This window comes from Stenella coeruleoalba (assembly GCF_951394435.1).
Source record: "Stenella coeruleoalba genome assembly, chromosome: 11".
Classification (NCBI taxonomy): Eukaryota; Metazoa; Chordata; class Mammalia; order Artiodactyla; family Delphinidae; genus Stenella; species Stenella coeruleoalba.
The window spans coordinates 26,000,166-26,017,939 of NC_137157.1; the positions used below are offsets into that span (position 1 = coordinate 26,000,166).

The following is a 17,774-nucleotide window of genomic DNA, read 5'->3' on the forward strand; positions in this document are numbered from 1 at the left end:
GAGGGTCTTGTTTTACACTTTGTAAATTGCACAATTAACAAACCTTCTTAGGGATAAAGGGCCTCTTCTTTTCTCCATCCCCTGACAAAAATGAGGTTGCTTCGTGAGTAGTAGCATCATGGTATAGTGCAGGGTTGTCAGATGTTTTCTAAAAAGGGCCATATAGTAAATATTTAAAGTTCTGTGGGTCATATGATCTCTGTCACAACTATTCAACTCAGTTGAGATATCATTAAAGTGCCTATGGGCAAATATAAAAACAAGTGAGCATAGCTGTGTTCCAGTAACCTAGATTTATGGACACTGAAATTTGAGTTTCATGGAAGTTTTACATATTAGAAAATATTCTTCTTTTGATTGTTTTAACCATTTGAAATACAAAAGCCATGCTTAGCTTGTAGGCTTTATAAAAACAGTCAGTGGGTAGGATTCGACCCACGTATCTTCATAGTTTACCAACCCCTGGTATTGTGGAAGAAATGCAGAACTAGGAGTGAGAAGCTTTATGTTGCAATTTCAGTTGTACTACTTTCTAACCTTGATGTTTGTAGTCATTTGACTTCTAACTTCAGTTTCCTCATCTGTAAAATGAGTGTGGAAAGTGGGAGTGGGGGAAAAGTAACGCTAGAGAGGAGAGACCTGGTGAACATTGTCTCTGCCAGGTGATCAAGGTTCACATCATCAAAGATAAGTCATGTTGATAGCATGTACCCTTGATATGCGATGAAAACGGCACTTTACCTCTGTGGTCATCCTCCAAGAAAGTCATAACCGCAGTCAAACATGAAAAAACATCAGACCAACCTAAATTGAGGGACGTTCTACAAAATACCTGACTAGTATTCCTCAAAGCTGTCCAAGTCATCAAAAACAAGGCCAATCTGAGCAACTGTCACAGACCAGAGTAGACTAAGGAGACGCGATGGCTAAATGTACTGTATCCTGGAGATGGGGTCCTGGCACAGAAGAAGGACATGAGGGGGAAAGTAGTGACGTCTGAATAAAGTGTGGAGTTTAATTAACAGCCCTGGATCATGTTGTTTCCTTAGTTGTGACAGATGTCCCATGGTAACGTAAGATGTGAACATTAGGGGGATCTAGGTCAGGAGAATATGGGAACACTGTACTAGCTTTGCAACTTTGTTGTAAATCTACAACTATTCTAAAATAAACAGTTATTTATATTAAAAAAAAAAACTAAGAAAGAACAATCCCCAGGATTTGGCAATTGATTGGATACAGAGGGTAAAGGAGGAAGAGAAATAAAGATTATGTCATAGTGTTCAGCCTGAGTACCTGGCAAGGTAGCCCTGCCATTGGACAGAAATAATGAATATGAGGCAAATTAGGCTTGGAATAGGAAATAATGAACTTGGAGCACCAGGTCACATCCATGAATATGAGGTACTGTTTCATATTTAAAGTGATAAAATACTTGGGGAGAGGGCTTTTGGATTTCAGATGTTTTGCTTAAAGTGATCTCCAGCCAGTATTTGACAGATAAGTCCTAATTTAAGAAAGATTAACTAGATTAAATAATAAAATAGTTATTGGACTTTATATAAATAGCTGGCCTCCTGCCCATATATATATATATATACACACACATACATATATGTCCCTTTGTGGATATGTTTTTCCTGTTGTCATTAACGTATTGCTTGGAACTTGGAGTAGCTATAAGTATCTCTATTTGCAGAAGGAATTAAAGTCGTGTTGCCAAGTGGAACATGATCTAAGTGACTCTCAGCAGCCAGAAGCAGCCCTTTTTCTTTAGTCAAGAAGTGCTAGTTGAGCTTCCCTGGTGGCGCAGTGGTTGAGAGTCCGCCTGCCAATGTAGGGGACACGGGTTCGTGCCCCGGTCCGGGAAGATCCCACATGCCGCGGAGCGGCTGGGCCCGTGAGCCATGGCCGCTGAGCCTGCGCGTCCGGAGCCTGTGCTCCGCAACGGGAGAGGCCACAACAGTGAGAGGCCCGCGTACCACAAAAAAAAAAAAAAGTTATAGCTCATCCTAAATTTTTTTAAAAGTAATTAATTAATTTATTTTTGGCTGTGTTGGGTCTTTGTTGCTGCACGCGGGCTTTCTCTAGTTGCACCAAGCGGGGGCTACTCTTTGTTGTTGCGCGTGGCCTTCTCATTGCGGTGGCTTCTCTTGTTGTGGAGCACGTCTAGGTGCGCAGGCTTCAGTAGTTGTGGCGTGCGGGCTTAGTAGTTGTGGCTCATGGGCTCTAGAGCGCAGGCTCAGTAGTTGTGGCGCACAGGCTTAGTTGCTCCGTGGCATGTGGGATCTTCCCAGACCAGGGCTCAAACCCGTGTCCCCTTGCATTGGCAGGCGGATTCTTAACCACTGTACCACCAGGAAAGTCCCCCATCCTAAATTATTGAGTAAAGATTTGTATTCAGTGTGAAGAATCTAGTGCTGTCTTAACCAAAGAGAAACCAATAAATGGTTATCATTCTTTAGTTTTATTTTATGCTACAGTAATTTAAAATACCCCAGGGAATTCCCTGGCTGTCCAGTGGTTAGGACTCCATGCTTTCACTGCCAGGGGCCTTGGTTCGATCCCTGGTTGGGGAACTAAGATCCCACAAGCCACGTGGTGTGACCAAAAAAAAAAAAAAAAAAAACACCCAGACAGTGCTTACTAAAAAGCACTATAAATAAGGATATAGGGTGAAAAAAAAGACACTTTAAGTAAACTTTTGTTCTTCAATTTGATTTCATTAATTTATGTCTTGCCTCTTTCCAAATGTATTTAAAGTACCTGAATTTCTCAATAGAATGCGTGCTGAGCACAAAAGTGTGTACACACAGATGAACAAATCAGCTGTATCACACTGCCTCCAAGATAAGGATGATTTATAAATGACAGAATGTACATCCAGAAACACTCAAGGTCTCTGAACTAGACACTTCACCTTTAACGAATGAAGCGATTCAAAGTCATCTTTCTTCCTACTCAGTGGAAAACCAATGTGGTCATGTCATTCAGATCAGTCAGGGCATAGAGCTTGAGAAAAAGAGCTGACTATAACTAGCTGGATTCTTGTGTAGATAAAGCTTCATGTAGCCACATACAGCCTGATAGAGAAATGGAAGAGAGGAAGAGGGATGGGGAGAAGGCAAGGGTTTACAGGTCACCTGCTCTTTGCCCAGCACTGAGCTTAAATGCTTACTGTGTGCACGGTCTCGTCTAGTAAGCTGCAGACATGGGTATAATGTTCAGATGGCAGTTTGATCTAAATATTTCTGAGTAAGTCAGTCCTCTTCCTGATGTTGCTCTCACCAGCTGCATCCCATGGGCAACCATTCCCTAGATCTGCCAGTTATACAGTTAGTTGTTAATGATCCTAGATGTCGCCTCCTCCCACCAAGCTCAGTATTCCATCAGCCACTGCTTAAACCACGCACCACAGCCAGAGTGCGGAGGACTCGCGATTGTTTGAACAGGTCTACCAGGTGCCTCAGATTTCATAGACAGAACAGTGAGTAGGACTTTGTCTTCATTTCACTGATATGTGTCTGCCTCTTTCCAAAAAGGATTTGATCTTCCAGTAGGATGTGTGCCACGAGACATTTCATAAGAGGGAGAACCTTAGGACCTCCACGCAGAAGGGCAGCATGTAAGAAAGCAAGACAAGACAGTGAGGAAAGGAGAGAACATCAGAGTCTCCCTTTGTGTGGAAAGGAGCAAGACTGAGGACAGTTTCATGGGAGTGGAGCTTCTGAAGGGGCTTTAGTGATTAAAATAGGTGGCGCGTATGAAGGGTGAGCATTTGGCTGGTTTGTCTCTGAGTCTTTCCCAGCCTTCCTGTGTTAGGACAAGTTCAAGCCAAGGTTCCTTTCAGAACCTTGTGCCCAGTTAATTCCATACCCGTTATCCCTGCCATGCTTGGCTACGCCTAAAATGTCAACCTTTCTAATGCTCACATCCCTTGTTCTGCCCACTTTGGTCTTCTCATCCCCTTACCTCTGTCCCAAAACCTCCTGCAAAGTCCCAGACAGGGACCCTGGGCGAAGTCTGGCCCTCTACCATGTTTTATTCAGCCTGCACACTCCACCTTTATCCCCACATGGCAACCACTGGCAAAAGCCAAGAGTCTCCCTGAGAGGGGACAGATGCTTTCTTGTTTGCCAAAGTCCCTACCACTCCGTATTGTTCCCCAATCCTGGTGGTGGTCAGATGAGTGTGTTTAGTTTGTGAAAATGCATCGATTACTTTTTTATTTTGTATTTTCTGTGCATTTGTTATAGTTCAGCTTTAGAAGTTTTTTTAATGAATCAGAAAGCAGAATCTTGGTTTGCCTGTGCAAACCCGATGCAGTAGACATCATTATTTTCCCCTATTTTGTAGATGAGGCTGTGAGGACATGGAAAGGTCAAGCAAGTTACTCATGGTCCTATAGCTGGTACATGAGCTGGGAATCACACCCAGGTGGCCTGTACGCCTGACTGCTATGATTTAGTTCCTCCCAGGAGAGTTGGTTCAGTCATGAGATACTCTAATTCTGTTCTTGGCTTCTCTTTGCTGCCAGTCCGATATCCAAAACATGATTTTCAGAGACACACTTACACTGTTTCTTTTATGTGCTATGGTAGGTTAAAGGTGGCCATAAATTCCTTGCAACTCCTTTTACTGAGATATGGGATCAAGTTCCCCTCCCCTTGAATTTGAGCTGGTTTGCTTAATTGGTAGAGTGAAGTGGAAATGACACTGTGTGACATACGAGGTGAACTATTAGAAGGCTTGCAGCATCTGCCTTGGTTTCTTCGGACACTGAGTCTTAGAAGCCATGCCATGAGGAAGCCCAAGGCACCCCACCAAGAGGCCCCCATGGAAAGGAGAAAAGGACGCTTGTTACAGTCAGCACCAGCACACCAACCACGTGAGTGAGTCATCTTGCAAGTGGATCCTCCAGCCTCTGCTGAGTGACCCCAGTTAGTGCCACATGGAACACAGATGAGATGTCTCCACTGAACACTGCCCAGATTGCAGAATTCATGAGCAAAATAAATGACTATCTTTGTTTTAAGCCACTAAATTTTGGCGTGGTATGTTGTGCAGCAGTAGGTAACTGGAACACCTGCCAACTTTGCTTAACCAATGTAAACTAGAATCAAATGTCAACAAAGTATCATCTTCTTTAATGTGTTATTACAGGAAGTCTCCTCTAGAAAAAACTTAACTCTTAATTCAAACCATCCCTGAAAATAATCCCAGAAATTATTTTTGCATTAATTGCACAGATTTACTGACTAAATTGGAATCTTGTAAGAAAAAGCACATTTGCTAATTGAATGTCAACAAAGTACCATCAGACTAATTGTGGAACCTGAGTCAATGTAAAGTCAGATTCTAAGTGAATCTGTGAATTGCTGGGAATTAGGTATAAGGACTACACAGTCTAAAGTTAGTTACTCACTTTAGCTAGAAGGGCAGAAGAATAAAATCTAACATTTTTGTTCAGGGCTCCCCACTCACTCAAGACATTTGTTTGGCAAATATTTTCCCAACCAGACAGCACAATTACGTAGGGTGCGTTCCACCAGAACTGGCCAGCCCAGTTGGAGAGTGATTGATTACCAGGGTGGTGTGTTTACTTTAAAGGGAAATCACAGGATTATTGCTCCCATTTCTCCTGAACTCTTTCCAGTTGGTACTTCCTGTGCTTAGTATGCAAGATAAGCGAGGAGGGGAAGAAATGCCCTTGAATGCATGGCTGGTGGTAAAATGCCTGTGAGACACTTAAGGGCTTTAGCCAGTGGTGAAATACCTATTAGAAAGTCAGTGGGTCTATGAAACCTTAGGATGGCCAATATATACAGTTGAATGGAGAAAAGCTGGTGGGCAGACAAATAGAAGGTAATGTGTCAAGCAATTTGTTTGATATAGAGATGGATGAATAAAAGATAGTGAGTTAGAAAAAGAGGTGTTTTTAGAAAGGCTGATAGGATCTGTTCTGTTAGACCAGGGATGCTCCTCAGCTCTGCAACTCTGGTGAAAAAATAGCCACAGACAGCACACAAACAAATGGATGTCGCTGTGTGCCAGTGGAACTTTATTTATGGAGATTGCAAACTGAATTACATGGGATTTTCATGTGCCACTAAATATTCTTCTTCTTTTGACGTTTTTTCAACTATTAAAAAATGTAAAAAACGTTGTTTTAGCTCACAGGCTGTGTGTAAACAAGTGGCGGGCTGGATTTGGCCCTTGGGCCGTAGTTTGCTACCTCTGTTGTGGTTTGGGTGGGGGAGGAGTTGGATGATGAGGGAGGGGGCAGGGGTGGGTAGGAGAGGAAGTGGCTTGCTTTCTGCCTTCTACTTTTTTCTTAAAATTTATTTATTTATTTATTTACTTATGGCTGCGTCGGGTCTTTGTTGCTGCACACGGGCTTTCTCTAGTTGTGGCAAGCGGAGGCTACTCTTCGTTGTGGTGCCTGGGCTTCTCATTGCAGTGGCTTCTCTTGCTGCAGAGCACGGGCTCTAGGCACACGGGCTTCAGTAGTTGTGGCACACGGGCTCAGTAGTTGTGGCTCGCGGGCTCAGTAGTTGTAGCACATGGGCTTAGTTGCTCCACGGCATATGGGATCTTCCCGGACCATGGCTCGAACCCACTTCCCCTGCGTTAGCAGGCAGATTCTTAACCACTGTGCCACCAGGGAAGTCCTCTGCCTTCTACTTTCTAAACTTTTGTATTTTGAGAACTTTCACGGACAGATGTGTATATATGGCTTTTATAATTAAAATTATAAAATTAAAGATATGTCCATGTTAGGGTCTAAGGAAAAAAAAAAACTGTACAAGGGCACTGTAGGTTTCAGTGGGAAAAGGACAAGTGATAGCCCCTGGGGCTCATGTTCAAATAGTTTAAAATCTCATTCATTCAGATTTACCCACACAGAAATTGGGTTGAAGGTCCCATTTGCTTACTCCAAAAAGAAGATTTATTTATCAACTTTAATTGTAAACACTTTAAGACAAATGGTGTTACTAATTATAAATGATTTTTATCTGCTTCTTAAAGCAATTTCGTTAGAATGTCTGCCTCAGAAGGCTGTGGGCCTAGAGTAAGATACTTGAAAGCTATGCCATGTGTCTCTTTAAATGCTGTGTTACTCAGACTAATTCAGACCACTCTCTTTTCTCGTTTCACCCACAGTTTGCTGCGCTTTTCTGATATCTATCTTAGGCTAATCTGCATTAGGGTTGTTTATATTCTTCTTTTTGTCCATCTTCATTGTCTGTAAACTCCCGGAAGGCATGATACTCGCTTTTATAGATCACAGCTTTCATTCATTCATTCATTCAACAAACATTTACTGAGTGCCTCCTATGTACCAGGCATCATTCTAGGCCCTGGAGAAACCAGAGTGAAAAAAGCAAAGTTCCTGATCTGTGGAGTGAACATTCTTTTTGAATCTGATTTTGTCCTGTTCATCTGAATTGCTGTTTTCCTTCAGAGATAGCAGATGAGGTTTCTGTCACAGCTCAACTCTGATTGACTGTTAGTGGCTGCTTAGGGAAGTATGTTAGGAGGAATTCTGAGAGTCAGCTAGAAAGAGGACCCTCTTTCATTACTCATTCGGGGAGTAGAGTGTGAGAGCAGTGGGTCACATATGTTATCCCTTATGTAGACCGTGAATTGTGGCACATGGGAGGTGGAATAGATACAGATTTGGTATCAACAGGATTCGAATTAATTTCTCTCCTTTCATAAAAAAATTAATTAATTTTTATTTAAAGCAAGATAACGGAAGGTGTAGAAAGAAGGTATCTATAAAATGACAGGAGATTTTAAGATCCTAAATATATGTTGTGTATTATTTTTGAAACATGAAAGTAATAAAACTTCTTTAGGATTACTTAAATGTTGTATGAACAATGAGAAGATGTTGATCAATTTTAAAGAATGTCATCACTTTTACATAAGTGTTTTTTCCATCTTTATATGGTTTTAAAATTATAGATTCCCTATAACTCCCTGAGGAAACCTTTATCTTCAGATGAAGGTCTGAGACCTCTGGTGCCATAGCTCTTCACAGGATGTTTTGAGAAAGCATCAGCCACTTCGTTTTGCACAAGTGAATTCAGTAATTGAATTCAGTAAGCATAAGATATTTTGTTAATAATCGAAGACTCAAAAAAAATCAGTGGTACTTGGTTAAAAAATATCATGGTTTTTATTTTAGTTTTCCGTATGTGTTGTGTACACATATACACGTATGTACAATTGACCCTTGAACAACACAGGTTTGAACTGTACAAACCTGTGAATAGTTTTGGATAATTTGAATAGTTTGTCTATTTGTATGGGGATTTTTTTCAATAAATGTACAGTTGGCTCTCCAGTATCCTCGGGTTTCACATCTGTGAATACGGAGGGCTGACTATACTAAGCCATTTTCTTTCTTTTTTTTTTTTTCCCCCACATCTTTATTGGAGTATAAATGCTTTACAGTGTTGTGTTAGTTTCTGCTGTACAACAGTGAATCAGCTACATGTATACATATGTCCCCATATCCCCTCCCTCTGCGTCTCCCTCCCACCCTCCCTATCCCACCCCTCTAGGTGGTCACAAAGCACGGAGCTGATCTCCCTGTGCTATGCGGCTGCTTCCCACTAGCTATCTGTTTTACATTTGGTAGTGTATATATGTCCATGCCACTCTCTCACTTCATCCCAACTTCCCCTTCCCACCCCGTGTCCTCAAGTCCGTCTCTACATCTGCGTCTTTATTCCTGCCCTGCCGCTAGGTTCATCGGTACCGCTTTTTAAAATTCCATATATATTAAGCCATTTCCTATAAGGGACTTGAGCATCCTTGGATTTTGGTATATGCAGGGCTCCTGGAACCAATCCCGGGTGATACTGAGGGACGGCGGTATTTATATTTTAGTTGACTAACAGGTTAGTTGTCTTTTGGGCTCATTAAAGAATTCATTCTCACATAGAAAGCATAGTCAGCAGGTCACTGTGGTCTTTTCTATCCCCACTATCAAGAAGCAGCCCCCAGGTTAATTTCTCTTCTGCCTCTTCTTTGTGGTGTAGCTCATGAGGCCTGAGTTTACTCGTCTTTAAAATGAGGGAAATGATATCTACCTCAGAAGATTGTTTTAAGAGTTGTTTATTCTTCTTATCGTAACTATTGTCTCATCTAAATCATTGCTATTAATAGCTAACATTTACTGAACGTGTATTATGTCCTGTCTTGGGCACTTTACATGTATTATCTCATTTAGTTCTCTCAATAACACTACAAGGTAGGTCCTATTATTTTTCTTATTTTACAGATGAAAAACTGCGATGCAGAGAGGTTGCAAGTCTGCTCAAGACTACACAGCACATGATGACATGACGTATGTGAAAGTCCCTGCACCAGGCCTACCGCATAATAGGTGCTACTACATGTTGAGGGAACCACCAACTCTTTGTGGGAAGTTTGTTTATGGGTTGATTGGGAAAGCCCATTCATTCTTGTTCCTCCTCCAGGCTTCCTAAGATTCTATATGTCCCTTTTTTTTTTTTTTTTTGCGGTACGTGGGCCTCTCACTGTTGTGGCTTCTCCCGTTGCGGAGCACAGGCTCCGGACGCGCAGGCTCAGCGGCTCCACAGCATGTGGGATCCTCCCGGACCGGGGCACGAACCCGTGTCTCCTGCATCGGCAGGCGGACTCTACCACTGCGCCACCAGGGAAGCCCTCGTGGTGTCCTTCTTTTCATTTACTGTGAAGGCTTCAGCTTGGGCCTTTGACAAGACTACAGTATCAACTAGAGTCCAAACAGGAAGTAGATGACACACACACATCTGTGAAGAGACACACACACATAATTTCAAGAGAATTAATAAAGAAACTCCTTACAGAGGTGGAGAGGAAATGCAGGAGATGTGCAGGGCTACTTCAGGCTGGTAACGGAAGGGCTGATACCAGCCCTAGAGCTGAAGAGGAAGGGAGTGGCCCCCAGTACCCGGGGACAAGAGGCTGTGTGAGGGGCTGCCTGACCAGAGCTGTGACTTGGTTAAAGGATGCAGCCAGCTTACAGTGAGCCATAGAAACCAGGGGAATGAATACCCCAGCCTCACTCTTCTTTCCCCTCTCCTGCCGGTGCTCCCCAGCGGTGAGCCCACCTGGAGGCTGCTGCTGCAGCCCATGTAGATTGGGCTCCCAGGGAAGGTAGAGCAGATCCTGAGGGGCAGCTGGAAGGTATTCGGCACTACTTCTGACCCTGGGCGTGACTGGGGAATGGTGAGGAGGATTGCAGACCATTTCTCGCGCTTCTTGGCATTTGTGCGGGATCTGACATTCTTGGCTCCAGCTGTTCAACAGATGGCTGGATCCACCAGGTAGACAGTTACAAATCACTTTTATAAGTGCACATGTGGAAGGGTCTCTGGCAATCGTTTAGTTGGAGGACAAAGAATTGGCGTTGGTACTTCCACAGAACCTTTGAAGCTGATTCACTGTCTCAGCCAGAACTCTTAAAAGTCTCAGTTCAGGGCTTCCCTGGTGGTGCAGTGGTTGAGAGTCCGCCTGCCGAGGCAGGGGACATGGGTTCGTGCCCCGGTCCAGGAAGATCCCACATGCCGCAGAGCGGCTGGGCCTATGAGCCATGGCTGCTGAGCCTGCGCGTCCGGAGCCTGTCGCTCCGCAACGGGAGAGGCCACAACAGTGAGAGGCTCGCGTACCGGGGAAAAAAAAAAAAAGTCTCAGTTCACTTATTTATAAACTGAACATAGTAAGATATTCTTCTCAGAGAAGTGTGAGGCTTCAACTAGTCAAAATCAGTACATTTTTTTTTATACTCCAGTAAAGATGTTAAAAAACAAAACAAAACCTTAGGAATAAGCACACCTTTGACTGTTACTGACCCAAACTAGTATCTGCTAGCCTGACTTGCAGCAAAGCCAATCTATTGACACTGGGTTGTGGTGAAGGAAAGTACAGTGTTTATGGTAGGGCACCAAGCAAGGAGAATGGGCAGCTCATGCTCAAAAGACCCAAACTCCCCAGTGGCTTTCAGGGAGGGGTTTTTAAAGAAAGTGTGAGGGAGAGGGTCATGGGGTGTGTGATCAGATTGTGTTCAGTTCTCTGATTGGTTGATAGTGAGGTAACAGGGTGATGTTTTGGGAATCTCAATCATCAACTTTCTGATTTTAACCAGTCTGGGGTCTATGTGCTGTTGGTTAGCATGCAGTTAACTTCTTCCACCTGATGGGGGTTTTAGTATCTATAAAACAACTCAAAGATATGGCTCAGGATATTACCTATGGCCCTTGAGGAGGAACTAAAGATCCTTAACTTTGTTTTATGGTTAAACTGTCATAATTTTGTCTTGTTTGACTTTGTTTGGTTTATTTCTGATTTTGTAACTTTTCTGATTAAATTTGCTCTTTGGAACTTGGGGAAGGCCTGGGAGGCTAAAGCTTTTTTACAAGGAAGAGGCTGGAGACACAGGGAGGTGGGGATGGGTGGGGGGGGGGGGGGGCCTGTCTCGGAAGACCCCATAGGGTCCCCTTCAGTTTTATGACCTAGCAATATCCTATAGACATCATTAAGAACATATGCACAGGCTTATCCTTAAGGATGTTTATTTCAATGTCCTTTGTAATATTGAGCATTTAGAAACAATCCAGTGTTCAGTTCTGAGAATTGGTAAATATGTTTTGCAATAATATGCAGCTGTTTGAACAACATGATGGGGAAAGGAGCTATGTTTGTAGTCGTGTGTTTCTACTAAGGAAACAAGGTAGACATAGTAAAGACTGCAGGAAACTATTAGTTGACTCAAGTAGCTATAGTGATGAAGACGACATTTGAAATATGTGTATTGAATCAAATTGATAAATGTTAATAGATATTGATTACATATTATTCACCTCCCTAGAAGAGAAATATTATAGGTCTTACATTCCTTCCTAAAATCTATTTATTCTCATATTCTTTGGTTTAGGCTTAGATTTACTTTCCATGTTTCTGACTCAGATTCAGCAAAGAAATCTTGTCTGTGGCCTGAAACAACAGTTTTCCTTTTTAGCAATTGCTGGTTAAAAAAACCCTAGGCCTGCAAGAGAGGGTGTTAATGTAAGTACAGAGACTGAGAGTTAAACAGTAAGGCAGTTTAGAAGGGAAAGCTGTTGGATAAAGTTGAAGGCTGAAAACCTTCCCATAATAAAATCCTACTCTGTTTTTAGTAACCATTAAACACCTTTTTAGAGTTGTCTCTAAGAAACCCACTTGGAGACATCCAGATTTTCTAAAATTTAATAGTATCTCCAATGCAAATAACATTACCTGTCAATTAATTGTCGTGGGGTAACATTATTCAAATTGGTAACTATAGCTCCCAAGGTTATATAAAGTTTTGATTATCTTTTCAAGAAAGGGATCCTCAAAGTTTATTTCTGTCTTTTCTTCTTCTGGCCAAAAGAAGAATTAAGTAAGTGACTCTGGTGGGTTCCTTATTTTGAATAGTGCATATAAGAGATTTTGTACTGTCGTTTCTAAAAGCTTTCTTATTCAAGTTAGCCAAGAATCTTGGGAAGAGGGTAATTTTTTCATTGGGGAAAGGAAGAATCACCTTATTGTCAAGGTTGCCTTATATTCAGCCTTTTTTTAAACTTCTTGGCCTCTATTTCTGTGTCTGTAAAATGGAAACAATAATGCTACAACATCTTAGTGGTATTAGAAGAATTAACCGGAGTCTGACATGAGGCAAGTGATGATAAATAGTAACTGTATATTTCTATATACACATACATAATAACACATAGATATAGCTCTGTGTATAAGAGTCATTATCTTAGTTTTTCATCTCCTGCCTAGCACCATATTTGGCCCATACTAAGCCCTATAGTTTTTGATTGAAGCCCCCTTTTTTGGTTTGTCATATATGGCAAAAAAAAAAAGCTTTGGTGACTCATTTTATTCTCCAGGCCACAGCAACCGGGGGTTTCAGTAGAATTACAAACATTTTCTAGTAAAACTTAACATGGCAACAGCATATTTAACACCTTCCAAAACTGCCCTTTTTATTCAAGAGGATGCTCGTGGTGCCCTGTCCTTCTACCTGATTCATTCATTCATTCCATAAATATTTATTGAACAGTAATTATTACTTGTGCACATAGTTAGGTGCTGGAGACATTGTGAACAAAACAAGAAGAGGCCTCTGCCTTCATTCATGGAGATTATATTCTGCTGGGGGTGCCCTCCTCACGTCACTTTTTTTGCTGCTCCAGTGTTTACCAAGCAGTTCCCAAGTCCCCCTCCCTCTTTTGCTTGGGGAGAGCAGCCTCTTGCTTCAGTGGGCATAGCTGTTCTCTGAGGAATGGGCTTCCCAGCCTTCCAAGCAAAGAGACCCTGCACCTCTTTAACTCTGCTGGACTTCTGAATAGGTCACTGGTTACGTAGTCCAGACGGATCTGGAACCCTCTCTCCAGGAACTCCATTGAAACGAACTTACTGTTGCACAGTCTTGGCTGAAGACTTGAAAAATATCCCATAAACAAACACCAGGTTATCTGAGGCTTGTCCACACAATTTACCAGCACCCTTTCGCATTACAAAGATGTGAAAGGAACACTAGGGAAATGTGTCAACCCCTATTGGCAGGAACCAGAGATATTTTCAGGGAAGGGCAAGGGATTCCAATCCAGAATCTCTTTAGATTCTTGAAACTGAAAGGATTATGCAAAGATAAAAAGCAAAAGTAAACACTGAAACTGTGAACCAAGAATGAGCACAAAGGGGGGAAATCCTTCTATGGAAATAAGCTTTCCTCCAGAGGAGAAAAACAATAACTTGATGAAAAATCTGTCAGCCTGGAGTAATAAGTGGAGGAGCCCAGGGTGCACGGTGCCTCCTGAGTCCCATTTCTCTGCTAAAACACTGTTTTTAAATGGAAATTAATGTTTGGTAGCTGAGAGACTGATGTCTCCAACGCCAGCTCCATTGTGGAGTGGAGACACAAACAACAAATGGGAAGATGATTTCAGGAGTGGGTTAAGGAGACGGTGAGAGGGTGCAGTGAAGTGAGAAAAAAAATAAACAGAAACAAGCAAATTCTGTGAAGTCTGGTGCAAAGGTAGAGGCAGCTCGATTTGAGAAGTTCCTTCTCCTGGGTTATGAATTTGTGCACTAAAGTGTTATTTGTTCGGCATCCGCTCAGTGTCTTACAGCCCATGCTGGGCTCTGGGGACACAGTGGGGGGTTGGGGTGGGGGAGGAGCTAACATCCGCGCAGCCCCTCCCGTTTCCCAGGCAGCGCTTAGAACTACCTCCCAGCGCTGGGAAGTGGGGGGACCAGCCTCAGACTGAGGTCTTTCCAGCTTCAGAGCTCGCTGTCTCCCTGTTGTTTTGGAATCTCTGTTGTGGGTTTGTTTTTATTTTTACTTTTAATCATGGCTAAAATCTTTATTTCTATTGTGGAATGCCACTTTTCCTTTGATCTTGGAAGCTGCTTTGGGCCACAGTGTTCTTCTGACTCAGAGAACCATATTCTCAGGTGGTATGTGACTGATTCCACCTTCTCTTTCCAGTGACTATTTTTTTTCCCCTTACTCTCTGAACGGGTTTCTTTCTAAGCTCTGAATGATGCTTTCTGTTGCCAGGTATTCTTTCTTAAATCCTCCCACGGTCTTCTCTACTCCCCAAGACAAAGGCTTCCTCCCTCCAAACCAAACTCAGTATAAACCAAAATTAAAGCAGGGAAAGAGACTCGGTGAATTACTGAAGGTGCTCCAAGATTTTCACTTTTCCCATTCTGAAATCAATTTCTATTTGAAAGACAAGGACATGTTTACAGTAGAACATGATAAAACGAAGGTCCTTGTGTTTGATTCAGAGAACTCTAATGCAGATGCTGTAGGAGAATTGTAAATAAACATGATTGTGAAAACTTTAAAATTATAAGACATTATGCTGGTGTCTTTAATTTTAACCATTCATTCATTCAACTGATAGTTATTGAGCACCTACTACGTGCCAAGCACTGCAGTGCTGAGGATACATTGGCAGTAAACGAAGTAGACAAAAAAAAAATTCTTGTTCTTACAGGGTTTATATTCCAGCTCTGTGGATATTGACTGGGGAAAACAGTCAATAAACCTAACAAGTAAGTACGTTATATGTTAGAAAGCGGTAAGCGCAAAGAAGGAAAATAAAACAGGGAACGGAGTGTCGAGAGTGTGGTCGCATTGCAGTTTTACACAGGGAGGCCAAGGAAAGCCTCACTGAGATGACACATTTGGTTAAAGGTGTGAAGTGAGGGAATGGGTGTTCAGCCTGAGGGAACAGCAAGTACAAAGGCCCCAGTAAAGCATGCTGGGCATGTGTGCTTGGAAAACTGAAGAGCCGAGGCACAGAGGGTGAAGGAGTAGGTGAGGTCCAGCTGTGGAGGTCTTTGGTGGATTTTGGCCTTTTTCTGAGTGGGATGGGAGCTATGTCAGGGGTTTTAAGCCGGATGGACAAGATTTGACTTAGTCTTAATGGAGGTTAATGAGGTCAAGAGAGGGATTTTTAAGAATGGGAAGATAACAACATGTTTGTGCGCTGTTGTAAACAATCCGTGAGGGAGAAAATAAGATGATGCAGGAAAGAGAGGGGAGAATCGCCGGCGAGACGCCCTGGAGTAGGGAAGGGGGCTTGGGATGCAGAGCGGGAAGAGAGGGTTGGCCTCAGGATCACAGACAATTCATCTGCGACAGGAGGGAAAGTACAGTGTGTGTATGGGCACCGATGCACATGGTGGGTCGATGTGGCAGTGGGAACTTGTGGAAGTTCTCTCCTGGTTGCTACTTTTTTTTTTTTTTTTTTTTTTCAGAGAAATGTAAAGCAAAATCATGAGCCAAGGGTGAGGACGGGGGAGGAGGAGGTATTGGAGGTTTGAAGAGAGAGGAGCATGAATTAACCGTCTAGGAGAGAGGGAGAGCAGAGGGACCAGGGAAATGTAGGATTACCAGGTGGCAATCCTGGTTTCTGGTCATGGATCTAAGATGAGAGCAGCCACATGGGTATGTTCTTTTCCAGCCATGCTGAGCTACACTCGTGCAGGCACAGAGTAAGGGGAGAGTCAGATTTAACCAAGGCAGTGGTTTTGCTGGGTGAATACTATGAAGGGAAGGAGAGGCAAGGGAGTTGGCGATATAAGTAAGTGAATGATAAGCTGCTTTAAGAAGCTAAGTGGAGATATGGAGGATATTAATGATAGTGAACAGATGGTACGATCAGTGCATCATAGGTCTCCGTGGATTGGGAGGGTACTGAAGGGAGTGAGCTGGAAATCAAGGAAGTGGTGGCTGGGATGCTTGAAATGGATGAGAGAGGCAGCGGGGTTTTGGCAATGACACGGTCTAGAGCATGACTGTGGGGGAAGCTGAGGTAGGGTGGAGGACAAGATATTTGATGGAAAAGTGGTCAAGGAATCTAGAGGCAGGGCTATTGGGAAGCTCCCGTGTGGATTTGGAAATCACGAAGTATTTTATAACATAAGTAATGTTGGCAAAGGTAACAGTGAGTCAGGGGCTAAAATCTTTAAGGAATGAGAGGAGATGGGGAGTTCCCCGGCAGTCCGGTTATTAGGACTCCGTGCTCTCACTGCCAAGGGCCCGGGTTCAATCCCGGGTTGGGGAACTAGGATCCCCCAGGCCCGTGCAGCATGGCCAAAAAAAAAAGAATGAGAGGAGAGTGATAGGGGGTGACTTTCTCTTGGTAACTGCAGCGAGGAGAAGCAGCCTGTGGTCGAGTCTAATGACAACTCTTAAAAGGTGGTGAGTATAGGGCTTCCCTGGTGGCGCAGTGGTTGAAAGTCCGCCTGCCGATGCAGGGGACACGGGTTCGTGCCCCGGTCCGGGAAAATCCCACATGCCACGGAGAAGCTGGGCCCGTGAGCCATGGCCGCTGAGCCTGCGCATCTGGAGCCTGTGCTCCGCAACGGGAGAGGCCACAGCAGTGAGAGGCCCATGTACCGCCCCAAAATAAATAAATAAATAAAAAAGCTGGTGAGTATAGAGAGAAAGGAAGATGTTTGACACAGAGGAGCAAGGAGGCCAAGGGGCAATAGCACGATGAGAGTGGGGGCGAAAACAGCAGAGGAAGCAGTGACCGAAGGTTTCAATTAGAATAAGAAAGTGAAGAAAATGTTCAAAGTTTGAGGATAGAGAGGAATTTGCTGATGAAGTACTAGGGTTCTGAGGACAGAGTGGAGAGGTTTGGGGTACTGGGCTGTCAGAACTGTATGGGGGTGACAGCCTGGTGATGATGCTTATTTGCCTGCATCCCTGGGAGTCCTGGGCTTGTATTAACCACCTTAGCTGAGGTGATGGGATGGGGCTTGTTGGTTTTGAAGGCTGAGAATATATGTGCTGGGAAGGAAGATAGTTCGGTAAAGGCAGGTCTCGCCAGGACATCTTAGAGCTTTTTCTCCTCTCAACTGCAAGTGTATACAGTGACTACTTAGGAGAAAAGCAAACGAAAATGCATCAAAGCCCTCATAATAGTTGTATCAGGCTGGTGGAATTATGGACAATTTTTCCTTTCTTTTTCACTATTTTCCCCTTGAAGCCCATACAAAGATCTCACCACTGAACTCCGTGTAAAAATTCTACTACCTCTTGCTTGTAACTTAAATAAAACATCTAGTATACTCTTTTACAGGGTTCAACTAATTTTATCTAGAGTCACAGAGGAAAAAACATGCATTAAAAACAACGATGACTAAGATGGGAATAAAGACACAGACCTACTAGAGAATGGACTTGAGGACATGGGGAGGGG

General features: G+C 43.2%; 1 protein-coding gene across 4 annotated transcripts in view; it reads left to right on the forward strand.

Moving 5' to 3' along the window:
- The window catches only part of TMCC3 (transmembrane and coiled-coil domain family 3), a 396,915-nt gene that overhangs the window by 189,982 nt on the left and 189,159 nt on the right, over positions 1–17,774 (forward strand). For 3 of the 4 annotated variants that reach the window (XM_079937184.1, XM_079937185.1, XM_079937186.1), the window contains one exon: positions 9,296–9,361. The exons of the other annotated variant lie outside the window; for it this stretch is intronic. The gene's annotated coding sequence lies outside the window, so the exon portion shown is untranslated. The remainder of the gene's footprint in view (positions 1–9,295; positions 9,362–17,774) is intronic. 4 annotated transcript variants of the gene reach the window in all.